This window comes from Desmodus rotundus, chromosome 9 (assembly GCF_022682495.2).
Source record: "Desmodus rotundus isolate HL8 chromosome 9, HLdesRot8A.1, whole genome shotgun sequence".
NCBI classification, from domain to species: Eukaryota; Metazoa; Chordata; class Mammalia; order Chiroptera; family Phyllostomidae; genus Desmodus; species Desmodus rotundus.
Window position 1 is genome coordinate 90,131,512 of NC_071395.1, and position 9,934 is coordinate 90,141,445.

Consider the following 9,934-nt stretch of genomic DNA (forward strand, 5'->3'; position numbering starts at 1 on the left):
CAATCAGGTGCTTTCTTGAGAGGCCTGAGAGCTCTTAGCATACAGGCATTACTTGAGACCAGATTTAAAACCATCTATTAACAAATGACCACTGATAAAAGTTTCTGAGTACTGATTGAAAACACACCAGGAGAAAAAGATGGGGTGAGGTTTATTGAAAGAGTCTTCTTAGAAATGAGAGAGAGAAATGGACCACTCTTCATTGAGCATCTCGGCGGGTTTGGAGCTTTGCAGAGGGTCCAATGACCAGTGTTGAGCCAGACACTGGGGGGCAACCATTCAAAGGGGTCGTGCACCTTAGGCAAAGGCCAATGGTACAATTATTGGCAAAAGTTCTGAGCTGGGGACTGGGGGAAGTGAGGTTGGAGGAAAGAGGAACTGATAAAGATCCTCAGATGACATTTTGAAAATCTAGATTTAGTTGATGGAGAACAAGTTCTTACATAGTTAGACATGAAAGAAATATTTCGGTGAAATAAACTTTACAAAAGCAGGTGGGGGAGGGAGGATGGACAAGGAAAGTAACTCAGTGAGTTTTTTGCTGGAGTCCAGGGGAGAGGCTTGGAGCCCCGGGCTGGTGTGCCATTGCCACTCAGGACCATAATGCCTGTGGGGACCTTGTTGGCCACTGTGGCTGGCAGTTGGGAGAGATGCAAATGTGGACTCCTGTGGGGGAAGGAGCAGAGTTGTCATGCCTGGGACATGTAGGGGGGGGAGTAGGGTGGCTATGGAGAAAAGGTAGGCCTATTTTTCATGGGCTCACTGTCTGGGGTGCTGAGCTCTGAGGAGGGTCTTGGATAGTGGGACACTTAATCACTCACTCATTCAAATATTTTCCAAGCCCCCACTATGTGCCAAGGTCTGTGCTGACTACAGATGTTACATGGGGACACAGTTCTGATAGCTGTCCTGACCTTATAGAGCTGACAGCTAGTAATGGGGACAAATAAGGACCTTACAGCACAGCAACATAGGGACAGAGCATCCAACAAGGGTGCTGTGAAGCCTGCAGTTGAGCAGGAAGTGCATGGGTTGAGCCCAACCTTAGGAAGATCTCTTGAAACCTGGGCAGAGGTAGGGGCCATGAAAAACTCAGTGCAGTCCCTCTGTCCCCTGAACCCCTGACTTCTTAATCCAGAAAGAGCCAGTCTTGTGTTTTGGCTACCCTCCCATCAGCTCAACTGCAGCCCTGGGGCTCCTCTCTGTGGTTAGTAGCTGTGATGCTACTTCCCCTCAAGACTGCCCTAATCTCTAACAGGCAATGATTCTCACCCTCCTCAGGAGCCCCTGGGACCTCAGTCCAAACTCAGTTTATCCCCATGGCAGGCAGACCCAGGCTGGAAAGAAAGGGCTAGAAGGGGCAAGAGCAGAGGCCTTCCTTCTCTCTTCCCAGGCTTGTCCCTGGAATCCTCCAGCAGCATTCCCTCCCTGTCATCCCCTCCTCCATTGAGTCTGGAAAGGTATTGTTTGCCCTGTGCTCAATCCCCAGGGCAACAGACCAGGCAGCAGGTGTGTGTGTGTCGAACAAGGCCATCTCTGGAGTGGAGTGGCTGGAGATGAGCTTTGTTTAAATATTCAAGAAGTCAATCATTCATCAAGCCTGGCTTGGCTCCCAGCTACCCACTGTCTCCATTTGGGAGGGCCTGGACTGGGGCAGGGAGAGTGGTGGGGCATTTTGTGAGCTTCTTGCAACTCAGATGGCTGACAAGTAACTTTTGGGGGCTGGATTATGCAGCCCAACACAGGACAGGCCAGAGATTCAGCAGAAAGATGTGCTGGCCAGTATAGGGTACAGTGCCCATGATCTGGGTGCCAATGATTTGTACAGGAATGTCAGGTTCTACTTAAATACATTTTCCAAGGGGACCGAAGCAGCGTCCTGTTTCTAACCAGCGCAGACATTCCTTGGGCGCTGCAGTCCCAGTCCAGCTCCACAGCTGGGTGCCTGAAGGAAACAGGCTGTGTAAGAATCCGTCCTGGACATGAATTGGGGTGCAGGTTGCTTTGCAGGGACACAGCCCCTGGGTCACTAAAACCATGGTTCCCAAGTTCTAGGGGAAGGAGGTTGACCTGTAACCAAGGGCATACATGGAATGCATGGAATCGCACAGAGTCCGTCACTTGTGTACATGGACTTGCATACATGAGCTCACACACACACAGTTACAACTGCCCATATACCCAGATCTGCTGCACCCAGTTGCAGTTGGGCACTATGCATGCAAGCTGTCCCCTCCCCAGCCGCCCCCAACCCTCTCTGGCTGGGCCATCCTCCTCCTGCCTCCCAGCCTCCCCAGTTGCACTAGCGTCTAGTCCCAGTGCCACCATTCAGTGCTCACCCGTGGCGGCGTCATGCTGTGTGAAGTTCAGATGGTCAGGCTGATTGAGAACAGCAGTAGGACCAGGTAGAGACCCAGCAGAATCCACTGTCTTTTGGCAACCTGGCTGGTCTTCATGGCTTTGCCCAGGAAGTAGGCATGGCGGGTGTCTCGGGTAGATTTTTGTCCTGTGCACTGGTGTTCTGGGCCAGTGACCTTTTTCCCAGGGAGTACAGCCTGCAGGCCAACGGTAGAGCCACCAGGAACGTAACAAAGTTCAGAGCCAGCTACACCCACTGCCTGAATTTGGCCTGGTCAGTGTCTAGTTCCGCTCAGGGATTTCACCTTGTCTTTGTCTTTTTCAGTGGAAGACATGGGAGTCTTACAGAGCAGGTGGAACTGGAGAGAGGGCCCTGAGTTGCCCTGTGGCCATCAGAGAAGGTCTGACTGCCACTGGACTTTTCCCTAAACCTCAGGTGCCTACCTTCCAAGCCACAGGTGAGAACATTGCCCTGGAAGGGGGTGGGAAAGAGAAGCAGAAGGAAGAGAAGGAGATGGATATAGGTAGGGCCATATGCCCCTATGGTGTCCAGCAGTGACCTCGTGCAGGGGTCAGGAGGCAAGATGCCACCCTGTGCTCAGATGCCAGCCTGGCAGTCTAGCTGGACAGTGTACAAGGAAGCAACTGGGTCATGGGCTGGGGCGTGAGCTGTGGTCTTGGCTGCAGCCGCAGCAGGTACAGACAGGGTCATGTAGCATCAGTGCTGTGCTCATTCAAACCAGGTCATAGAGGGACTAGGGGTTAAGCCTGGGTTGGGGTAGGGGCTGGCCCAAGGCAGGCTAGGGTAGGGCTTGGGTTGGGCAAGAGCTGGGACCACGGTCAGATTATCAAACCTTTAAAGGAACAGCTGAAGTCTGGCCAGCCCAGGATCTTACCCTGGCACACGTTTTTGGTGACCAGCCAGTGTAGGAGGGGCTTGAAGGAGGTCATAAGGGCCTTTGCAGACACCTTGGTCTGCCCAGCTATCTTCTGCAGGACCTCTGGCCGAGTTTACTCAAACCCAGCTTCAGGACATCCCTGGAAGGGTGGGTACAGCTGTGAGTCTGTGTGGGAGCATCAGCTCTGAGACCCCCTCAGTATGCTCAACTCTGGCCCTAGGGCTTTTGGTAGCCAGTCTTTTCCCACAGAGCTCAGCATAGTGGATAATATCACAAGCTTTGAAATAAGACCTACCTGGGTTTGAATTCTGACTCTGTCACTCAGTAGCTATGGGACCTTGGGCAAGTAACTTAACCCCAGTTTTTCTGAACCCCAGTTTCCACCTCTATGGGCCATAGTAACAGCACATTTCTCCTAGGACTGTGGTAATGATTAAATAAACACACAGCTGGGAGCATAGCAGACAGGCAATAAATGTTAGCTTTCCACATGGCATAGAGAAATAAGAACTACTACTATTATTTTTATTACCACTACTGTGATGACTATTATTCTCCTGGACTCAGATAGGCATAAAGTCTTGAGACACTGTTTCCCACGAGGGGCACCATTTCAGTAGGGAGAGGCAGCCCCTCACCCTCTCTGGTCTCACAGGGAGAGTTTGGGAAGATTAGAGAAATAATGAGCATGGGATGTGCTCCGTGCAGATTGCAGTGCAGCCCAAATGTCAGCTCTGTCCTAGGGCTTGGTGGCAGGGGATCAAGCCTCAGGCTTGGCCCACACACTCACAGTGGAGGTACAGAGTGTGCTGAAGCCAGGGCTCTCGGCTCCTCCACCCCAGGATACCCGGAGGAGGCAGCAATGGGCATATACCGATCCTTCTCAATTTGTTTTCCAATCTGAGCAGCAGAGAGGTGGGGCCTAGGGGCCTAGAAGTCAGAGTGTGAAGTCTAGACTAATAGGACCCAAGTTCAAGACCCAGAAGTACTACTTATGGGCTGCGTAGCCTCAGGCAATCAACGTAACCTGTCTTAGCCTCAATTTTCTCACCCACAAAGTGGGCCCCACGAATACCTGTCTTTCATTGTGTTGAGGATTAAGTCACATAATGGAGGGAAAAGAGAGCTTTGCCGCTTGCAAAGACTTAGACACATCGCTGGGGAACGAATGGGGTGGAGAAACTAAAGGTCAGTGGACCCTTGGCAGAAACCACCAGGGAAGAAATGCAGTTCAGACCCAAGAGAAATGGAGAAGAAAAGCCATCAAATTAAAAGAAAAAAGCAGAAACCCACAACTAACTTCAAGCAAGAGGATTTCATCAGGTGTAGGTCCTAGAGAAAAAGGAAGGACCTTGCAGGGGAAACATTTCGACCACTGAGAGTCTGCCTATTTAGGAAGTCCTTTTGGGGGGCAGGGCAGGACAAGGGGTCTGATCCAAAGCCCAGCTGACAGCCCATGTGGGTAGCAAGTGAGACTTGTAAAGGTGGCGAGTGCTGCCTGGAGCTCTCAACTCCAAGGAGAAAGCAATGGGCCCCATGGACAAGGTCAGGTCCACCCTGGCTGGTTGGATGAGGCAGGGGGACTTTGGGAACTTGGATCAAGTCCACTTAGACTTTCCTTCCCCAGCAGAACCAGTCCAGAGACTGACTCAGGCAATTACATTTAGGAAGATGAGTCAAAAGTAGAAAAATCAAGTTTTAAGATATATTAGGCACCCCCCCAAAAAAATCCAGCCAAGAATCTTGCCTTAACCCCTCTCCCATGCAAACACTCACCTAGCTCTCCCCTTCACAGCCCAATTTCACTCTGCTATCATCTCACCTCCTCAGAGCTCATGCCATCCCTCTTTCTCAGAGACCTCTCCTCTGCCCTCTGCCCTCTGCCCAGAAAACGGTGTTCAAACCCCTAAACCTGGACCTTACCTGGGCAGCACTCTGGACAAGGATGCATGAGGACCAGTGAGCAGTGACAAGTAACAGTGGCAAAGCCTCTGCATACTTTGGTGCCAAGTCTGCCCCTGGGAGCCTTGTGTGCCTGGTGTGGGGGGAGGGCTGGGGAGGGGGAGGGAAGTGGTGAGAGTGACTGAGTCAAAAGTCCCACCAATCAAGTGGGATGAAGGCTCAGAGTTAAAAGTGAGTTGTTGTATCGAAAACAAATGTCTGCTATTTCTTTCATTCCTGCATTTGGGGACAGAGATCCCTCCTAGGTCACCGGGCACGAGTACCTTGCCCTTTTTGCGTGTTCACCAAAGCCCTTTCCTACCGTGCCAGCCCCTTTCTTTCTCCTTTTCTTACTTTCTTTCTTTCTTTCTTTTTAGATTTCATTTATTTATTTTTAGAGAGAGAGGGGAGGGGGAGAGAAAGAGGCAGAGAGGAACAGCAATGTGAGAGAGAAACATTGATCTGTTGCCTCTCGCATGTGCCCTGACCAGGGACCGAACTGGGGACCCCTTGCCCTTTGGGATGACACCCAATCAACTGAGCCACACCAGTTAGGGCTCCTTTCTTGTGTTATGATTATTGATTTATCCTGTGGCCCATTGCCCCCAGCTGGATGCAGGGTGGGCTGGTGGGCACGTGCACAAGTAAAGGCTTGCTGAATAAATAAATGATGAGCAGTCAGAGACATGGCTCCTTATGTTCCTTGAATTCAGAAAAGCCCCAACCTGGAAATGGACTAGAAAAAACCCTTGTAGTAGGAAAAGGTGGAAAAGCAAATAGCCTAGGGAGACAATGCACCGTCAAGGTGCAGCCCTCCCTGGGAGCGAAGCCAGGGGATCAGTCCCACAGCTCCATCCGGCCTAGTGGTTACTGACAAGCTGTGTGCGGGGATCACAAATAAGCTCATTATACTTGCAAAGGATACTGATCCTCTGGAAGGCAGGAATAAAACTCAAGATGACCTTGACCTATTGGGGAAATGGACCTATGGAAATCAGTTGAAATTCAATGGGGAAAAGATCATGTCGGTGGATGGAGCGCTGGTCTTGAAACCCACAGACCTAGGTTTCACCTCACCAGATCTATATCCTTTGACTCATGGGAGACACTGGATTCTGGAGTCAGTCTGGGGCTTAGAGCACGGCTTTGCCACGTGCTGGATGAGTGACATGCAATCACATTACCTCTCTTAGCTTCAGTCTCATCATTTGTGAAATGCAGATAATACTACCCACTCTGCCAAGGTATGAGCTACTGACATGAAAGCCCGTAAGAGCGCTCATTAGTGAGCCTCGCCCAGGGTAGGAAATGCTCCCTACCATCAGGGCCGCCTCCTGCCCTCCTGCTCCCCCCACTCCACCTGAGGTTTGTTTCAGGATCAAGAACCAACCCCATAGAGGCAGGAATGGAAAGACTGGGCTAGATTCCAGTGCAGGAAAGAAGACTGGAGGAAGGGAATCAAAGTGGACCACAAGCTGACCAGAGAGAGCATGTCAAGAGGTTGGTGAGAAAGCAACCTAGATCAGCCTGGGAACCGGGTCCAGGCACCTCAGAGAAGAGGTGGGAAAGGCAGAGTGCACCCAAAGGTGCACCAAATGCTGCCGAGAGGTCAGGTGTGCATCTTGCAAGCAAAGAATAAGGGGCTTCGAATAGAAGACTGAAGGCTGAGGCAGGGCTCCCTCTCGACTCCATCTGGGACAGTTAGATTTATTGGCATATGTGAGTGAGCGTGTGTTTGTGTGAGAGTGCGTGTGTGTGTGTTTGAGAGTGAGTGTGTACATGTGTGCGTGTGTATCTGTGTGTGCATATGTATGGGTTAGCAGGAAGGGCTAAACAGTCTCTCTGACCAGGAGGGACTATGTGAGAGGAAATGGCCTTTGGTCACTATAGAAGAGACTGCAGCCTGGCATGAGGAAGAACTTCCATTAGCATATAAACTCTGCTTGTGGTGTCTAGGGTGCCAGGTGAGGAGAGGGGGCCCAGGGCAGGATTCAGCAGGAAAGGGAGGGGAGCTGAGAACAATGGAGGGGGGTGGGGACTCACCCAGGAGCTTCCCAGCCACCTTAGAGTTACAGATGTCACACAGGTGCAGGAGACCCATGTGGCCCGAGGCCTGGCACGGCGCTTTGGAAACTGGAACTGGAGCATAGGTTGTGGAAGTACCTGGGCAGAGGAGCATGAGGGCAGGCTGGTGAGTGGGTGTCAGGGGAGGGCAGCCCAGAGCCACTCGGAGCTGGTCAGCTCTGATACCCAGTGAACACGAGTCCTGGTCAGCAGATGCAGCTCGAGTCAGGGCTCCTTGGGCCAGGTCCCACCATAGACTGGCCCTTGGCTACGGCAAGGCCTTTCCTCCTCGGCCTCTGAACCAACCCTTGCCCCCTTCTTTCCTGCCCTCCTCTCAGGGACAGCGGAAGTGTGTTTGAAGATGCCCATCAGCTCTGCTCCACCCAGGATCTGGTGCAAAAGGCCAGAGGATTCCAGCACCTGGCCCCCAAAGGCTGTGTGACCTGGTGGTAGGAGGTGGGTGAGGGGGCGTCTGGATCTAGGGGCTTCCTGGAAGTCCTCAGCCTGGTTCCCATGCCCCAAGCCCCAACTCTCCAAGCTGGCCCTGCTGGCTGGACCCAGACCTTTACCGTATGCAGGGCACATTGGCAGAGATGTGGATATTGGCACCTGGATCAAAGTCACCCTCTGTCCGAGGGATGGAGGGGCCCAGGCCCTGGCACTTCAACCTGGTGGAGAGAGAAAACTGGGGACTTGAGGATGCCACCCGGAGGGGTGCTCAGAGCCTTTTTATTTTGAAGCACAGCTATCAAAACTGGGCCTGGTATGCAGAGGACACTTGATGCATTTTTATTTATTAAATAAGAGAGTTGAAAACACATGGGACTGGGAGACAGAATAAACTAATAACAGTAGTTAACACTAAGTAGCTTCTTCTGATGCTCAACACTCTCCTGGTCTTGGGGACACAGGAGGGGACCAGCTAGGCAAGGTCCCTACTTGCATCCTGATGATGGAGGCCAGTTTAGACGAGTCCACAAGGTTGCTCCATCCAGCAAGCAATGCCAGGAAGAATGCAGTCACGTCCCTGTGGCATAGTGCTGCTATCATTCCCATTCCACGGATGAGGAAACCGAGCTTTAGAGATCCGCAAACTGGAGGCAGGACACAGAACCAGTCACTGGCGGATCACAGTCACTCTCAGGCTCTGGTCTGGTTTTGCCCCTCTGAGCCATGTGACTGTGCCTAATAGTCACCGAGCCTTGTCGTAAAATGGGGGTCTGTAAAATGTGGTTAAAATGACCCATCACTGGGATGAGACAATGTCTCTGAAAAGACTGTTTCTTGGCTCACTAGGGACCTCTGGATCATCCTCTGAGGTTGACACAGAGTTGGGAGGCTCTGCTCCCAGTGGACAGGGTTTTGTTCAAGGCCTGGAGCATTGCCACCCATCTCCCTCAGCCCCTGGTCACCGTCATTCAGGGGGTTGTGGGTATGTCCACAGAAGAAGGAGAAGGGCCCCTGTGGGAGCCTCAGATGGCTGGTGCGGCATGTGTCCTTGGAGAGGTACAGGGTCAAGACTCTGCTAACCCCACCAGTGAGAGCTGGTCCCGAACTGGGAGCAGGGGTGGGAGGGTGAAAGGACAAAGGATTGTGTGCCCTGCTCTGCCACCCCAGGGCTGCTATGTGGCTGTGGGGCACGCATTCTCCCTCTGTGAATGACTATGGGTTGTAAAGTTTCAAATAACCCTAAGGGCCTGTGCAGAGCTAGCAGGCCCTTCATAGTCACCCCAAACCATCATGTTGTGGCCAGCAAACTTGAGCCAGTCAGCCTGAGGCCTGGTGGAGATGGAAAAGCCCCGTTAGGGGCAGGTGTCACCCAGGGCAGGCACGTGCCATGGACTCACCCCCAGCGCTAGTCCCACCAGCTGATCGAGGTAACTTCCCACCAGCCTCTGCTTCCCTCCTTCCCCAGAGGAAGCTCTGGCCCTGCCCCACCAACCTCCTTCCTGCCCCAGACACTCTGTCTCCCCACCAGCTGGCCCATCCACCTCTAGGATGGAAGCATGCGCCTGGAGACCTGCGGGCTCCCTTCATTATTTCCTGGAGCTTGTCCTTGGGCAGCGCCACCTTGCCTAAGTTCTGCAGCTTACTCAGCATGCACTTCACAGCCGGGTCCTGGAACCTGGCGCTCTTAAATAGGCGGCCCGGGTGCCAAGTCCAGCATGTGCTGGGGCCTCTTTGCTCCCTTGTGCAGCTGGATGGAGGGTCACCATATTTGTCATGGGAGGTTGCGGGAGGGAGAAAGAGTCCCACATTGAACTCCAGAGCCACAGCCCCCAATCTCCTCCAAAGCCCACTTCAACGGTTTAGAATCATCAGACCCCTAAGAGCAAGCAGGAGATTTTACAGAGGGGAAAGCAGCAAGAGGTTCTTGCCCAGAGAACATTTAGTGTCACCAAGAGGCGTGGAGCCTGCAGTCTGCTCTGACATATACTTTGAGACTTCTCTCTTTCCTCTAGCTCTGGACAGGGGGCAAAGGTGTGGATCCCCACCCATACCCTGCCCACCTCCCCCTCTCAAGGCCCCTGAGAAGAGCAAGGAGAGAAGGGGCTGGGGTGCAAGTGGCACCATACCACCTGCTCCCGACTTTTTTGGGTGATGTTGGCAACATAGTTCCAGGTGGCCTCCATGAACTGGTTCCACACAGTCTGGGCTGTTAGCTCATAAAA